This window comes from Amphibalanus amphitrite, unplaced genomic scaffold, assembly GCF_019059575.1.
Source record: "Amphibalanus amphitrite isolate SeventyFive unplaced genomic scaffold, NRLGWU_Aamphi_draft 000162F_arrow, whole genome shotgun sequence".
Lineage (NCBI taxonomy): Eukaryota > Metazoa > Arthropoda > Thecostraca > Balanomorpha > Balanidae > Amphibalanus > Amphibalanus amphitrite.
The window spans coordinates 19078-37241 of NW_024881657.1; positions in this window are offsets into that span (position 1 = coordinate 19078).

Consider the following 18164-nt stretch of genomic DNA (forward strand, 5'->3'; position numbering starts at 1 on the left):
AGTCATGGACTGAGACTGATCGCCCAAAACGTGTTCTTAAGCTACCAAGACAATATTCGTTGCATACAATATCATTCAGAGGTCAAGGTCAAGGTCAGGTCAGGTCAGGTCAGGTCACCAAAAACAGAATATAGAAAAGGGCATGTGCGACACATGTTTTATGGGTCATTTTACTCATAGAATTCAATAGGCACACTCAATAAGTGATATGGACCACCTCTGGATGAATTTCAGGTCGAGGTCAGGTCAAGGTCAGGTCAAGTGAGGTCAAATTTTGAAGTGAGTTGTTAAGGCCTAAAAAGGTGTCTATCTGATGCATTTTTTCACGGCGAATCGAATGGTGCTATTTTTGTTTCCGTACGAGTTCTAGAACTTCCAAAAAAGTCATTTTTCAAAAAAATTGTGTGTCATGACGTCATAAAATTTTGAATAACTCCCACATTTTTGAACCGATTCTTCTAAAACTTGGTATGTAGGTGCACATAGACCACTTCTCTGACATATATTCCGTTTTTTCGATACACTCAAAATTTTGGATTTTATTATTATTTTCCCAAAAAAGTCAGTTTTTTGAAGAAAAAAAATTGAGCCAAAATCCAAAATTTTCAAAAAATGGAGATAGCCATTTGATAGAAAAAGTAGAATTACGTATATCCTTTTTGTTACGTCTTGATTCCTTTAAAAATGAAGATGTTAGCGGCGTTTGAACTTTTGCCGTTTTTGAGGCGAAAATGGCGAACATGACGTCACTAAAACGTCAATTTCTCTAAAATTTTCCGACGGATTTCGCTCAAATTTTCAGGAAACGTGTCAAGCGCCGCCGTTTTTTTGAGATATTGCAAAAATTCGCGAGGGGGGTAAAATTTACCCCCAGCCCCTCGCGGGTTAAAGTACTCATCTGAAGCGTCTCGTCGCGCTCTTTCGTTTGCCGCCTCGTGCGTTTCGCTGCGCCTATTGGTTCTCGAGTTATCGGCTGGGGGCGTTTAAAGCCCCCCCCCCAGCAAACGGTGGGTGGCGAAATACCCCAGCAACTCCCGGGTTAACGGCCCATGGCCTAGCCGGAAGCTGAAGGCGGGTCCGATGGCGGCCAACATGGCATGGCCTGCTGCCCCTATGGTGGTCTGTTTCTTGTCTCAATATCACCCAATAATAACCGATCACGCTCATCTTCCTCAGCCCGCGGCCGCCGGCGCCTCCCAGTCGGACACGGAGCGGCCGGCAGAGGCTCCCCGCCATGGAGCTGATGCTCGGCATCGGCACCCTGATCCTGGTGTATGTGCTGGCCATGTGGGGCCGGCCGTCGGCGGGCTCCGGCGGCCGGCAGCCGGCGGCTGACGAGCGGCCCGGCCGGCGCCGGTGGCACATCAGCGTCGACTCCATCCCCGAGGAGGACGAGGGCTGCCAGTCGGACCCGGCCGAGTGCATCGACACCTCGGACGAGGAGGAGGACGACGCCCTGCTGCACGGGCCGCCAGAAGCGGCGCTGTGCGCGCGCCGGGCGGTTTTGGCGGGCAGAGCGCAGTGACCAACACGTCCGTGGAGTAGTGCTCCGCCGCGTGACCGGCGTGCTGACGGCGCTCACAATCCGCGGCACCCAGGTGATCAGTGCTGCCCAAATAAAGAACAAGCAGTTGTGTAGCCGGACAACGAGCAGCTGACATTTTCAACTATTGTGACAGACTCGGGAGCAAGCCATCTAGTTGTACCGGCGGCGGCACCGCACTGTCGGTACTTGGCAGCACCTCACATTTGTTTGTTTGCTCGTGCAGTGTAGTGACACGCGATGTCGTGTGAATGCGTTTCTTAGTTAGTCGTTGTTGCGATTTTTATGTAGCATAACTGTTGCGTTTATGTTGTGTAAATGAGCTGTGGTTACCATGTTCTGAATCAAATCGAACACACCATGCAGATCTCATCATCAATAAACAATAACGATGTCCATCAAACAAATTTACCTATTCGTTATACGTAGAGGGGAGTGGGGTAAAGCGAACCACTGGGGCAAAGCGAACCACCCCCTCTGAAGCCCCAATAAATGGCCCCTTTCAAAAACAGAGATAGCCTTATGTTCGTGATAGCCTTAGCCTTATGAGCTTTAGCCTTAGCCTTAGCATAAGCCTCTGTAGCCTTAGCCTACAGAGATAGCCTTGTGCCTTATGTTCGCACATTTCTTGTCACAGTGGCTCAGCTCTAGGAATAAACGTTTTCAGCCCAGGGCCAGAAATGTGTTATTTTCCATTCCCCTTCCAATTTTAGCATGAAGTGTATGCCAAAATTAAGTTTAGATACAAAGCTAAGTCAACATTCACCGCACCGGACAAAAACTTCAATAGCGCCGGTATGCCCTGTGCCAGCGCCTTGCCTCGCCCGTAAACGGTGTTTTGCCACCTTCGCCCATGCAGGGGGGGGGGGGTTGGTGCGACCCCCCTGGCGTTTGAAAACGGAGCGTCGTAGAGCTTAGCGGAAAAGACCAACGGATTGCTCTCAACGAGATCTCGCGATTGATGGTATATTTTTTGGTCCTAGGTCAACATTTGACCTACTTATGACCAGTCAAAGGTCAAATTTTCGGAAAAATCTAACTTTTTCAGATTTCCGCGCCGATTGCGGCAAAACGGTAAAAGATATCGACTTGAAACCTTCACTATCGTGATCCTTGATCAATTCTCTATCGTTTGGTGTGTATTTCGATGTCACAACTCTAAAAATGATGCGTTGGGAGCATCGGAAGTCTGCAAGGTCATTTGTGCATTGGGTTACGTCAGGCGTGTGACGTCACTGACCTGACCCTGACCCAAAATGGACTACAAGAAACAACCGACGATGCCTGAAATGGATAGCAAATTCGAATTCAGGGCATCAAAATACCCCGAAAAGGCATACAAGTGCAAGAAGTCATTACAGGTCAACCGAGGTCACTGACCTGACCTTGACCTTTAGTAACCTTGAAAAGGTCAACGGACATTGTGTCAATGTCAAATCAGCCAGTTATGATTCTAAAACAATCCATCAGTGTGTCAGGTCAGTCGGCATTTATACCAATGTGAAGCAATCTCCAATTTAGCGTAAATCTGGCCGGAGGTTGTTCCCTTTATGACGTCATAGCTCCGTGACCTGACATGACCTTGACAAAAATACCAAAAGTTGCGCAAAGGATGCCCCATAAGGTACTGAAAATTTGAGCAGGCTATCTGAAACGGTCCGGCGTGTAGCTAAGAAAAACCTCAGGGGGGGGGGGGGTTGCACCAACCCCCCCCTTCATGGGCGAGGGTTAATTCTTTCACGGTGCGGCTCAGAAATAATTGGGGAATGGGGAAGGTAAGGCATACTGGACTAACGGGCACACGCAGTGTAAACTGCTGTTGGTGAAACGAAAGCAAATAATTCTAAGTAAAAAACTGCGATTGCAGCATGACAGTTGGTTAGATCACCGCCAAACCAAAAGAGATACGGCTTTTTGTGACCAAGCATTAGAAGCAGCAGGCCTTAGGGATCATTGCCATGTATCATGTTTGCAGTTTGTATGAAATGAACGCACGCTAACGGCGTTTGAACTTGCAAGTATCTGAGAGTCATTTTACGACATAAACAAATGTCACGACTTCTGTCAATCATACACGAGGCCGGTTTGACAAGAACATGAAAGCTGCGTGATTTCAGATGCCCCAAGCATTTCTTTAGTTGGCCATATCGCGATTTACTCTGTTTGGTGAACTTGACGTTTTTGTATTTATGGCCACTCGTGAACCCCATTTGCATCACTGTGAATTCGGACAATTTTTTTTCTTCAAATCAGCGCATAGATCGCAAACAAAAAGGGCGGCATCTGAACTCTGGCCATGGACATTATTATCAAGAGGTATGTATGCTGATAATAAGACACTTCGCCCAGTATCTTATCACAACACATAGCACAGTAGGTAATCGTACTTGGGCTTTCCATCTTTTGTCATCTTTTGTCTTCACGGACATGGCTCAGCACTCAGCAGGGCTATCACATAACAGGGCAGTCACACGCCGCTACCATGCACGTGGTAACAATAAAAACCGGAAGTAGGTATATACGGCTTCCGTGATATACCTACTTATCAAAGAAATTTTAACCCGCGCACCGACCGGGGGGGGGCGGATATCCGCCCCCCTGAGGTTTTTCGCGGATAGCGGGAAAACCGCGGCGCGTAGCGCCGCGAAATTTGGTATGACTATTCTCTCATCAATTTTACACATGATGTGCAAGTTTGAACCTCCTAACTTTTAAGGTCAGGTCACCAGGTCACTTTGAATGACCCAACCTCAAGTCACTTTTTTGCAACTTTGTCACCGTGCCAGAGCTACAGTAGATGTCGGAGGCCTTTGAAAGTCGCAGGATGTTATTAGGTCATTAGTAGCTACAATTTGCATATCTCGGAATTTTGATGTCGGTGACCTAAGGTCAGGTCAATTTCGCGACCTCCCCATTATAAGTCAATGGGGGAAAAAATCAACTCACTGTTTTTACCACTAAAACGGGTCGGAATGGCCCCATATACCATACATGACTTCACATACGATCAACCTTCACTACCTTGAGGTCTGTTTTGCTGTTGGGCAGCTGTAAGGTCATGTGACGTCATCAAAGGTCACCAAAGGCTTTTTGCCAATAACTCCTTACAGGAACAAGATACAGCCGCGCGGATGGTCTCATTGTGTTCAGCTCGTCAAGACGCATCGAATGATATACATGATGACCTCGAGGTCACGTGACCTGAGGTCAACCTTTGACCTTGACCTTTCGAGGTCAACATATATATCATTCGATGCGGATTGACGAGAGGATCACGATGATGCCCTTAGTTTGTTCCTATCTTGACTAATTCGAAAGTTATTCGAGAAAAACCCTCTCCATATCTAGCGCCGCCATTTTGACTTTTCGACCCCTGTGACGTCATCTTTGACCTGACCTGAAAATGACCTTAGTAAAAATTGTAGACCTTGTCCGTGCGTATCCGGTGCCGTTTACCGCTTGTCGCTATCTTGCTTCGTTCTCGAGATCTCAGGGGGGGGGGGCGGTCATCCGCCCCCCCCCCCGTCGGTACTAAGTTGGCGCAGACCCCCGTCGGTGCGCGGGTTAAAATACTTTGCGGACCTCGTGTGGCAGGTCCTATGAAATGCTTTTGTGGAGCAGCTATACAAAGGCGCGACGGTGGCACGGCTGTTCCAAGGACAAAGAGAGATGACGCAGCCGTTTAGTCCGACCGAACGGCCTATCAAGCCGCGGCGCTCTGCCAATCTGACGGGTCTGACATGGGACGGCAGCCCTCTGACGTCACTCTGGCTCAAAGGTCGCCCTGTGTCGGCGGCGGGGAACGGGCGCGCCTTCAGTGACCCCTGCTATACAAGTATGCTTGTATGTATGTGTTACAGTTAGTATGCGAAATCCGTCAGTTTGCAACGCAACTAGTTTCGTTGCAAACTACCTGACCGGCCAGGTAGTTTGCAACGGAACTAGTTCCGTTGCAAACTAACTGACCGTCCAGTTTGTTTGCAAACTAACTAGTTAGGATGCAAACTACCTAGGTACGTTGCAAACTACCTAGTTACTTTGCAACGGAACTAGGTGTGTTGCAACAGAACTAGTTGTAATGCGAAATCGACGAGGCAGTGGCTCTATTTGTCGGTTATATTAAACTTTTATTTAAATTTTAACAATTCGGTCTTTAAAACAAAGCTGTTTTTCTCACGGGTGACACTAGACATAAGACGGGTGGTCACATTTAGGATAGAAACAGTGAATTAACCGGATTTGACTACATAACGTTACGATCACTGCGGATGTAGCAGATGTAGCAGATCAGAGCAGATGTAGCATTCTACCTTCCGCGCCTTTGGTTTTCCCCGACCGGCTTCCCGGCGCACCTTCTCTACGGAATCAGACGTGGCGAATATCGGATGACGTTTGGTTTTTGTAGCGCCACTGCTAGTTCTGGGAACACTGAACTGCCGGTCCCTCACGTGACTGCAGAGGAAATCATAGAAGACCTGGCAGGTCAGCTGGCTCCCGTACTCCATTCTTGCCCTAATACGCCCCAGGCGAGCTGACTCTCCGGTGCAGGTGGGAGCCTCTCGGCCAGCGACGATATGGCCCGATAATTGTCCAGTTCTGCCTGTTCTGCCTGACGAGAACCGATTTTAGCCAAAACCGTGTCCATGGTCAATTGGGTCATGAGGATCAAGAAAATCGAAACCATTCTCCCCTAAACCTTGACCTTCAAGATCAAATTCAAGGCCAAAGAACGGGGAACTGAAAAAGTGTCACTAAATATTGTCCGATTTTCAAAATTTGGGCACCAAAATGTGGTGCGTGCAAAGTTCTAGTCGCACATCGAAAACCATTTGCATCAAGGTCAAACTTCAAGGTCAAATTCAAGCTCAAAGAACGGGGAACCTAAAAAGTGCCACTAAACATTGTCCAATGTTCAAAGTTTTGGCACCAAAATGTAGCGCTGCGAAGTTCTAGCCGCACATGGAAAAACATTTTCACCAAGGTCAAATTTCAAGGTCAAATTCAAGTTCAAAAGACGGGGAACTTAAAAAATGCCACTAAATATTGTCCGATATTTAAAATTTTGGCACCAAAATGTAGGTATGTACCTAGCACGTGCAAAGTTCTAGCCGCACATCGAAAACCATTTTGATCAAGGTCAAACTTGAAGGTCAAATTCAAGGTCATAGGACGGGGAACTGAAAACGTGCCACTAAATATTGTCCGATTTTAAAAATTTGGGCACCAAAATGTATTTGGGCACACAGAATCACGATTTGATGCACTCCTTGCAAGGTAAGATGCGTAAATTTTGCAATGTTGACCTTGCAGTAACTCAGTAACTCTGTCAGTCCCGCTTAGTTAGTTTTAGCAAGATTTCGCCCGTAGTCCCACATCTTTGGTTACAACCGTTCTTGATAATGCACGAAATAAAGGCATCCCCTCCCAACACTTCTATCCTATAATGCCCGCACGGCGCACACCTACCGTCAAGATGCAGACCGAGGTGGGATATAGGGGAAGTTGGGGCAATGCCGGAGTTGGGGCAAAGTCGAAATTCGAGATATTTCGAAAACCGTAAGACATGGATGCCACCTGTCAGTGATGCTCTGAAGCTTAAGTGACTACAATTATCGCGTGTTTGTTACGAGTCGTCATTCGGAATACTTCGGCTGTGAGGGCGCCAAGAGCGTTTTCAAGGTACGCGTTCCTTGTACTACATGCGCCTTTGAAGCTGCATTTCTTACTCATTATCCTACCGTTTGTCTGGCCAATTCGGTCAAGTAATCTTCAGCATGTCTTTGCATAAGTGTGCTGCCTATTTGAAATTTATACGGCACGTTGAAAAGTTATGGGCCTTCAAATGAAAGTATGGCTGGCTGGGGTAATGCCGAAAACGTGCAATTACGCACGTTAAAGCACGCTACGTGGACTTTACTGCTGTAGAATAGCAACGCGAATTTTTAGTCACACAAATTACACTTTCAACCGACACAACGGCCTGTTACCTATAAGGAATTATTTACCTGGCATTTTCCTATTATATCACATAATTATAACTTCCAGTGTGCACCAAGCGTCCTCAAGCTCTTAAAACGCGTGTCAGCTTTGATAAATTCTGGATAAAGTTTGAGATAAAATGGCAAAACATCAATGTCGGCATTCCCCGTAGATCATTTCTGCCATTTTCGGCTTTCCCCGCAGTCCGGGGCAACGCCGAAAAAATCACTTCTTTGATATTTTTAGTTTGTGCGCTTAACGGTATGCGAATTCATCAAATGCGCCTGGAATGTTTGAAAGGCAAAAGACTGGCCTCTCGAATGACGCCAACAAGAATAGCTTATGTTGTCTACCTTGCGTGCTACGGGCGTCAGAAAAAAAGTATTCGGCATTCCCCCAACTTCCCCTACATAATAACGCTAATGGTTATTAGGTTCGCACTTTGTTCCCCGTTGCCATTATGTCCCGTTCACACCGGACCGGGGACATTGTAAGTGACACCCAGGTTCGGACAATACTAGCAACAAGGAGTCACCAACACCGAGAGTCGGTACCGTCTAACACACGTGCGTCAGCAAGGACTAATGACGCCACATGGGTGACATCTAACTATAAAGTAGTTGAGACACCCTGTTGTTGTCAACATATCCTGTCGCTTAGCCATCAACGGACCTATCGGTAGGTATATACCGCGGACACATGCAGTGTAGGTAAATGGTAGCAGACAGCAGTTCTTTCCCCTACCAAAGTGGTGGTTTTCTACCACAGACGCTCGTCGAGGTTGAAATTTCCAATTACGCTTTGGCTTTGCTTTGGCGCAAGCTGAACTCTACAATGTGGAATGCAGAAATGTGCATGGATCCGAGCGATGGATCTATAATCCCAGTGGATCTCGAAGCAAACTGCAGGTTAGGATCTATGATCCAATCGGATCCGGCGTGAAAAATCTATCTTGGATCTATATGATCTCATACGATCTGACGATAAACCAAGAACATGGATCTATGATCTGAGTGGATCCCACTGCATGCACAACATTTGAAACCATATTTTAAAGGCAGGGGCGCCGCCACGGATTTTTGACTGGGGGGGGGGGGGACGGACTGAGCAACTGAAAACCCAAAAGTACATTCTTACCGTGGCTTTTTCGGTCGGATGCATTCAACGTTTAAATCAAATATGCCACTTTTAGCATAGGGTTTTGAACTGAAGTAACGGTTTTGTAGCTTGAACTAAGACGAGAACAAATCAGGAGCATTTATGGCCCAACGATCACCCTAGCCAAATATATCGGTATCGATTTTAGGTTTGAAGACTGAAGTCATTCCCATAGATTACACTTTGTCATTCTCTTACCGAGGAATCCATTCCCTTACGGAAAAATGCTAGCCAATCAGCATTCAGCTGGTTTGAACTACGTACTATGCTTGGTCAACGCGTAATCAGCTTCCGCTGCAATAGGTAGAGGTAAGTAGCCTCTACGAAAGATGGAAAATAGTTATGTAAAAATAAATATAAAATCCTTTTTGCAAATATTTATTATTCCCTGACCATTTTAAAAAACTCATAAAAGTGTGGCAAAACAACTGGTTTGAGGAAAGTAGTTTAGGTTAGGTATTTCCTTAAAGTATTGGCTATAGACCGCATTCCCACCGAGTACCTACCTATATACACATCTGATGTCCGATTCAGTTTGACACGGCTGTATTTAGGGCCTTGGACACGGCAAAGCCTCGTGTTCTATCACGATATAATTGCTGATGTATGCCACTAATATGATCGATAATGCATATTGTATAGGTAATGCATATTGCATACCCGCGTGGGGGAGGGGCCGTTGTATAGTCACAAATCTTTCTTTTTGGTTTGTGCACGAATCGGCGCGAAGCGCCACGAAAATTGGCAAAAAAACATTAGGCAAAACTGCTCCAAAATACGAATTTTGCAGCCCGTGTAACAAGCTTGATACCAGCAAATCTTAGGTCAGGAAAACCAAGTCAAGTAGTCAAGTCGCCTCAAAGTTTTGTGTTCCTGTCAACCGTATAGCTTATTTCTTAGAAGCTGGAAATTTAGTGTAGCGTGACTGCAGAAGTGTGGGGTCGGATGCGGAATCAGTCGGAGTTGACTGTTTTGGCCAGTTTTGGCCAGAGTCGGAGTTGAAGTCTTCGAACATGTTCGGATTTTGACTTCGAGGTCGGATTGGTGTAAATGTTCTTGGCTGGTTAGACGAAATATATTAGGCCCGTGTTCGGCCAGTCGTGTTATACGACACTGACACGTTGATCACGATATCAAAAATCGGCAGTTCCGCGATGACAGGTCGGATAAGAGCTGGAGATTTTGTTGGCCGAGGTGGCAGGGGTCAGACCAATGCATGTAGGCCCACACCCCATATACTGAGTATCTAACTCCTGGACCCTCTCAGATTCGGCACCGGCCGTTCCATCTCTTCCATCCTCAGGACAGTCAAATCCTTCTCCTCCACGCCGCAACCCCCTGCTCCGGGCTGGACGGGCACTCTATCCCATGCCGGAATGGCTCCACTGGAGCTATAGCCCTTTGCCGGGTGCAGTTGAGTGCCAGTGGGCTGGGCTGCCTGCTCAATTGGTCGGGTTCATCCCCCAAGTGGCTCACTGGGGTGGCTGCCCCGACCAATGTCTCCCACTAATTCTTTCATACTTGCGGCTCTGAAATGGTCTCATTGGGCCGAAGGGCCTAATCAAATTTCGAGTAGGATAACAACCAGTAAAACGCCTTTTGGGGCGAGCAACGGAGCGAGCGAGAGGGTGGGGTGGGCCTTCCACGTGCGAAATTGCGAGGGGATGCTTCCAACTAACTTGTGCACTGCACCCTTCTAACCGGTCCCTAACGATGTGCCAAATTTGAGCGCAATCGGCCTAGCCGTTCTCGAGATCTGGAAGCGGCACCCCGCACGTGCGCACGTGCAAAATGGGTCCCAAGTCCAACTGACTTTTGCACGGCACCCTACTAACCGGTCCCTAACCATGTATCAGATTTCAGCACAATCGGTTCAGCCGTTCTCGAGATCTGGAATCGACCCCTGCATGTGCGCACGTGTAGCAGCACCCCAACTGCGGCACATGGATATGCATTGCCTTGTGGGTATACCTACCTACATGCCAACTTTCAGGGCAATCGGCCCAGTAGTTGCCGTCTGCCGAGATATTGAAGTTGTTACAAAACTGACACCTCTTCGTTTTTCACGTGGCACGTGCATATGGGGTCACTCACATGCATCGGGAATAGTCCGATGCTCGTTAGAAGGAATGAATCTAGTGCTACCCTACAAAAATTACCGCATGTAAATCGGTCAAGTTGTTGCTGAGATATAAGCCTAGCAAAAGCGTGACCACGGCATGCTCAGAAATTTCCGTTAACCTACGAAAGACTACGCTCGCTTCGCTCGCTCCGTAATGAGTTTGGGGGGGGGGGGGACGTCCCCCTTCCATTCTGAGAGTGGGGGGGACGCGTCCCCCCCGTCCCCCCCGGTGGCGGCGCCCATGTTTAAAGGGTGAAGCGGCCGCCGCCTGTGTTGGGGAATAGGAAATTCGGCCGACCTCGATTTATATTTGCAGTCGCTGCATCCGTTACGTTCAAGCTATGTAGACACGGAAACCGACATCTTACGCAGAATTGAATGGAGAACAAGATGAAATCTTAAAAAAATCCTCAGATACAAGGAACTTATACGTTAAACCCATATAAGTCAATGGCGAAAGATGGAAATCGCTATTTTGGCGCCGGGAATGATCTGAAACCAGGGTTTCGGAGTCGTGGTAGTGCTTTTCCGACTCCGACTCCGACTCCGACTCCCGAGCTCCTGTCCGACTCCGACTCCGACTCCGACTACGAGCTCCTGTCCGACTCCGACTCCGGGTGACGGGTCTGTTACAAGTGATACGAAGCATTGAAAACGACACTTTATTAAAGGGACCCTCCCACCTTCAAAAAAGTTAATGAATTGGCATGAAAGTGATGTCCATTGGTTCAGAAAGAGCGAAAACGAATATCTACCAAATTTCACCGAAAAATATTCACTGGTTTTCAAGATATTAGGCTTTTACTTTTGTTTACTTTTTGGGATCTCCCCTGTTACTAGCGACTTTATTTGGAAGCAATAATTTGGCAGCCTTAAAGTGCGGCAGACGTTGCGCGCAAAGCAGCGTATATGTACCACCACGTGTTAACGATGGTTTTAGTCTAAGATTTAAAAATCGTTAGATCTCCGCTGACGTCACAAATTCTAAGGGGGCATTCCAATGCATTAGCCCCTTAGAATCCGAAAACTGCAAGTTTGAAATTCCATATCTTCGAATTAAAGCACTTTTCGATGTTGTGAGTGCCCAAACCGGTATTTGCAGGCCATGGCCACCAATTTGGCTATCTCAACTCAAAACTAATGTTAAGGTGGGAGTGTCCCTTTAAAGGGACCCTCCCACCTTAACATTAGTTTTGAGTTGAGATAGCCAAGTTTGCGGCCAGGCTCAGAAACCACCATTTATCTTGGTCGCAACCCCCGCAGCTTTATGGTGTTCAAGAAATTCCTTCCCTTTACTTGCAGGGTGGGACCAGCGTGGTCCCTATCTCTTAACCATTACGGGAATCTGATGACGTCATCAGGCTTTCGAACGTCCGTTAAATGTTTGACTAAAACGTTTTGTACCACGCGGTGGTATATGCTGCTTTGCGCGCAACAAATGCCGCACTTTCAAATAAAGTCGCTAGGAACAGCGGAGATCCCAAAAAGTAAACAAAAGTAAAAGTCTAATATCTTGAAAACCGGTGAATATTTTTCGATGAAATTTGGTAGATATTCGTTTTTGCTCTTTCTGAACCGAGCGACATCACTTTCATGCCAATTCATTAACTTTTTTGAAGGTGGGAGGGTCCCTTTAACCCGCGCCCTGATGGGGTCTGCCGAGCAACGCGGTCTGATGGGGGTCCATTTGCCCCCCCCCCTATCATCTCGAGAACCACGCAACGTAGCGACAAGCGGCAAACGGCGTTGGATAGCCCCAACGGGGAACTACCTTGTGACCTATTTTCTTTTACCTCGGTCTAACCGATGACGTCACAGGTCAGGTCAAAGATCGAATTTTCACCGTTTACAGGCATTTTAAGAAATGCGTTGTAAAATCGAGTAAAATGCATTTCATTGAAAATTATAGATGGGGAAATGATCGTCAAACACATGTTTTGCTTTTTGAGGTCACTGATACCAGGTCAGGTCACAGAGGTCAGGTCACTAAGGGTCACAATATAAAAATATCATGTGATGCATGTTTTATGGTCCATTTTATATGCTAAATGCGATTATGTGTGGATAGGCAGCCCTTGGGGTCAGTTGAGATCGTGTCTTGGTGAAGGTCCAGTCAAGGTCAGGTCAAGGTCAGGTCAAATTAGGTCAAATTTCAAAGTTGATATTTTTGCATAAAATGGGTAGGTACCTATTGATTCGATGCAACTCATCACGGAGAGTTCAATGGTGGTCTTTGTTTTGCGTTAGGTGGTCTACAATCGCTAAAAATTGAGTTCACAAATTTGACGTTATCAATTTTGAACAGCTTTTTCGCTATAACTTAGCCAAAAAAGGATGTAGGGTGAATAGGTCAAAAACGCCCCCCTTAAGCGCGAAACCTTCTGACACTCAACCCAACACAGATTACCTACTTAAACCTTTAGGCACCATCATGTAGCTCACTCTTTTTACTACGCTTTGAGACCAAGAAAAGACACCTGCGTGTGGTATTTATCCCCCAAAAAGGTTTTCGCATACCCTTACAAAAGGGCGTTTTGCCCCATACCCTGGGTAATACGCCCACACCCATGTGCAAAGCGCCCCCACCCCATCCATCAACAGAAAATGATGAACTTGGCAGAACTTGACGTCATTCTGATGTCATTTGTGGTCAACCTATCATAGCCTTTGGAATAAAATTTTGTTGCAATGTGTAAAATGGATGCCTGGAGGAGTCCTGAAAGTTTGGTGACGATGTCTGCAGTCGTTTAGGATATATCAGCAAAAAAGGACAGGGAAAGGCCTTTTCGGCCCCGACCTACAGGGCGCTACCCTGCACTCTCACCACCGTGCAAAACGCCCCCCTTTCAGAAAACTGGGGGCGTCTTGCCCCATGCATCGAGTAGGCGTCTTTCCCCATCCACTCGATTTCCGGTCAACAAAATATTGACAAAAAACGCGCCACTAACGCCGCAGCATAATACATTCAACAGAATGACAATAAAACGCAGTTTTGAGTGATGTGCACATTAGGGGAGAGCGGGGCCAGTTGAAACACGGGGTCAGATGAAACATGGCTTTATTTTCAACAGTATGCAACATATGGCGTTGCCGACACCACTGCGCATCCGCGCTCGACCACTTCCTTTGTCAACGGCGTTTGAGCGGCAAACGGACGGTAATTTTGATTTGACACTTGTTTTTGTGTTTTTGAGGGGCGTTTGGGAGAAATCGTTTTTTATGAATATTTTGTGATATCTCATATACCTTTGTTTGCTGAAAGAAGAACTCCTGGCTCCGGAATAACACCTTATTTGGCCCTTCATTCAGCATGATGCCGTCCCTCCAGCTCGTTTGACATGTGCTTTACGGCGCGTGCGAGATGGCGGGAGCGGATGGGGTCAATTGAAACGCTTCTCTGAGGGTCAGTTGAAACAGGGCCACAGGCCGTTTCAATGGACCCCGGTGACCTTTGCAATGGTTATTGTTCAGGGGCTGTAAACATTAAAGGAAATAGTCCACCTTTGAAATGAGCTTTTAAACTGAAATAGTAGTTTAATAGAGCTCAATTTTGGACCCCTTTTTCTCCAGCCTTTTGCTTGAAAGCACACTATAGCCTGAGATATTTCTCATTTTCCTCATCCGCCCATTTTACCATAGTCTGTGTACCTACTTTATGTCACCTATTATGAGGAACTTTGCACTTTTAGCTTTCCAACGACCTATTGAATGTAGCATTTGGAAAAGTAAACCGGACAAAATATCTCCTTAAGAAAGTGGCCTTAAAGAGGAAAACATCCCATTGTTAAGGATAGGTGCAATTGACCCCATGGGCTGGTTCAATTGACCCTCGCATCGGGGTCATTTGAAACGGGCGTAGAGCTGTTTTATAAGCATGCGTTTGGCAGCAAAATATGTTTGAAAAATAATTTTACATATCTGAAAATAAAGCCAAAAGAGCATATTTTTTCATGGCATTGTGCATTTTTCGATATGACAACTAGATCTCGCTGTGCATGTCAATATGTAAAAAGTGGTTCAACTGGCCCCGCTCTCCCCTAGCAAGTTTTGTGATATAAAGAGGCCATAAAGATATTAGGAATCTTCTGTAAGGTGTTGATTTTTAAACCACATAAAGAACTTTAAAATTGCTTGTTAACTGTACATTTGGTGAGCGTTTCAAGATGTCACGTTTTTTGCTGGCATTTTTACTCGAAAATGATCTCAGTTTGACCTCAATAACTCCTGAGCCAAGGTGACTTGTTCTCGCCGGCACAGGCCATTTTGCGTCCTTCGACGGCACAAGGGGTGGGGTTGGTACCCCCCCTCGCGTTTGGCCCCTGATCGAGCTAGAGCTTCGCAGAAAAAAGGAGTGTGTTGCCCGTCACGAGAGGAAGCCGATGATAGGTACCCAATTTTAAGGTCCTAGGTCACCGGGTGACTTTCCAGGTCAGGTCAATGACCCGAAAACCGGGGAAATCGGGACCTGTTAGAAAGTCTAAAGTGTGGCTGCTATGTGGTTTTCCGGGGTGCTGATCACGAATATCGTGTTAGTTTTGATTCAGAGATGATGTCTTTAAGCATTTAGACCAGTTCGGGTCAGGTCAGGTCAGGTCAACCGGTAGGGGTTGTGACGGGTATTCGTAATACGTGTAAACCGCCTCTGACAGCTTTGCAACATGTTACGAAGGCACCAAAACTACTTCGTAAATGTTCAAATGGTTGCTAAATTCGAATTCAGCTCCAAAAACTAGCCTAGAAACATGTAAAACTCGAAAAAGTGAACCGAGGTCACCCGAGGTCACCAAAGGTCAATGACATGACCTGACCTTCAGGTGACCTTGACACCCACCCTAATGCATGGGAGCAACATCAAATCACATGTTTGAACGTTTGAAACCACGAAATGCTTGCAAACGCGCGGCTAATGCGAGCCGACATACGCCGAATCGCGATTTCGGCCAAACATGGTCACGGAAAAGAGGTCACAGGTCAAAGGTCATTGGGGTCAGGGTCATAAAAATAAATTTTTAGGGTAGGTGTATAATTGATCAATGGGAGGGAACTGAAAGTTTCGTCGCGATCGGCCGCTTTTTACGCGAGTTATTCGCGAAAAACCTTAGGGGGGTGCACATGGGTGGAGAATGTTTGAAAAAGTTACCCCGGCCGGCGACCGATAGTCGCGGGAAGACGATATACTCACGTTGTTCTCAACGGTCATCATCAAACCCCTATTCTGACGCATGGAATAGGATGCTGTGTTTGCTCAAGGATGAGCGTTGTATCCGACACCGTATTATTCATAACATTTTTGGAATGATCGAAAAGGCAATTTCCTTTTAAATTATTATTTCTTTTTACTTAAACTTCCAATTTCACACCGAACCCAAACCAAACCATATGCCATTTTGAGTACCTAAATGTTGCGTTTTCAGCTTTTTATTGTGTCTCAAAATAGCTACAAAAAGACAACTCACCATAGTAGAAGCTTTACAGAGAAATTGACAGATCGAACCAAGCAAAGCACTAAAATAGGTCACTGACATCCATGCGGGCGTAGCCTTTTTCAATGTTGGGCGGCTCTTATAATACCAACAGGGAGTCGATCCAGGAATATCGACCGGTCCCGGTCTCGTAGCTCAGTTGCTAGAGCGTTGGATTCCGCGTGGCGAGAGCACGCGGCCCGGTTACAACAGTCCGAGTTCGAAGCATGATGGCCGCTCGGTGTTTATGAGCACCCTGACGGGTACGCTCATAAACGGGTGTGGTTGCGGTTGGTGGCAGGTCAGTTGAAGGCAATGAGGTCAAGCAGTAGTTTTGAAAAAGTGCGCCGAAGGCGCGCCAAAATTTCGAAACTGAACAGGATTTGAGAGCAATCTTGGCATTGGCGACCAGACGCGGGTCTTAGGGTTGGAGATTATGGCAAGTTAAGTAAATGGTAAATACCTACCTGATTTGCAATATTACGCCCATGGAAGTCAACATTCGAAGAGCGTGAGTTTTCTTTTCTCGTATGGAGACAGCTTTTAGGATTTACAAGAGTAGAAAAGTTACCCCGGCCGCGCCGGGGTAGGCTGAAAGTTACCCCGGCCACGGCCGGGGTGGCCGGGGCAGGTTCTCCACCCATGGGGGTGCATCAACCCCCTGTGCCGGCGAGGGTTAAAATTTTGTGTGAATGTGGCTCGGGAAGGTACGTCACGAATGATATCTAACAGTTTTTCGCTAATACCTACCTTTTGATAGAGGCACGCTCACAGGCGTAGGAACAGGGGGGCCGGGGGGGCCATGGCCCCCTCACTTTCGGAGGTGGGGGGGGGGGGGGCAGCAATGTTAGCTGCCCCCCCACTTTTGCTGACTTTAGTGTCTGTCTCTACCTAACACCCGGTACCCTAAACACCAGAACTTGACTATTCAGCTTGCCCTCTAATGAAGATTCCTTTTTGTTTCTACAGCGTTATTGACCGCAATTTCCTTCACTCAATGAAGCAAACCATATCAGAGACAAAACTGTGAGTCCTGGTGCCGCAGCATTTTCTTGAAAACGAGGCGTGGGACAGCGAGCACTGAAAAGGTATAAGACAATACTAGCACGGTGCAGGAGAATGCGTATGCAAACGGCCAACCCTTGACCGGATCTGCTTGGAGTCGGCATAGTTCGTCAAAGGCGTACTAGCTGGGGGCCAGGGTGACCGTGCCCCCGCCTCGGTTCAAACAGGCTGGGGGCCGGCAATGTCTGTATCTGCCCATCCCCCTTCCACTTTCAGTGCAGTGGCGGTCGCAGAGGGGGATCAGGGCCATGGCCTTCCCCCTCCAAAGGCTAATCAGGGGCCATCATATCATTTGGCCCCCCAAACAACCAATGCAATGGGCCCCCATGGGCGAATGGGGCTCTAGCCCTTACTCGATTGAGTCGATTGTCACGAGACTCAAGAATCCCACGCCAGCTATTAACAGCTCCAAAACCAGTCTTTGAGGGTCCTACACTGATCTCGGAGGGCCCTTCAGAAGCGGTCAAGCGCAACACATTGACCGCTGAGAGCCCACATTGACCTCTGAGGGCCCTCCACTGGCATTTGAGGGCCCCTAAACCGGCCTCAAGGGACCAGCCGGCGTCTGAAGGCCTCACACCGGCCTCTGGTGGCCTCATTTCTGTCTCTGGGGTCCCAAGACTAACCTTTAGGTGCCTCTGAGGGCCCCGCACTGAATTCTGAAGACCCGATGCCGGTCTCTAAGGGTCTGCATCGGCCTCTGAGGGCCCACCTTGGCCTATGAGGGCCCTCCGCTGGTCTCTAGGTTCCAACGCCGGCCCATGCCGGTCTGTTACGGCCCCACACTGACCTCTAAGGGCCCATGCTGACCTGTAAAGACCCACATTAGCCTCTG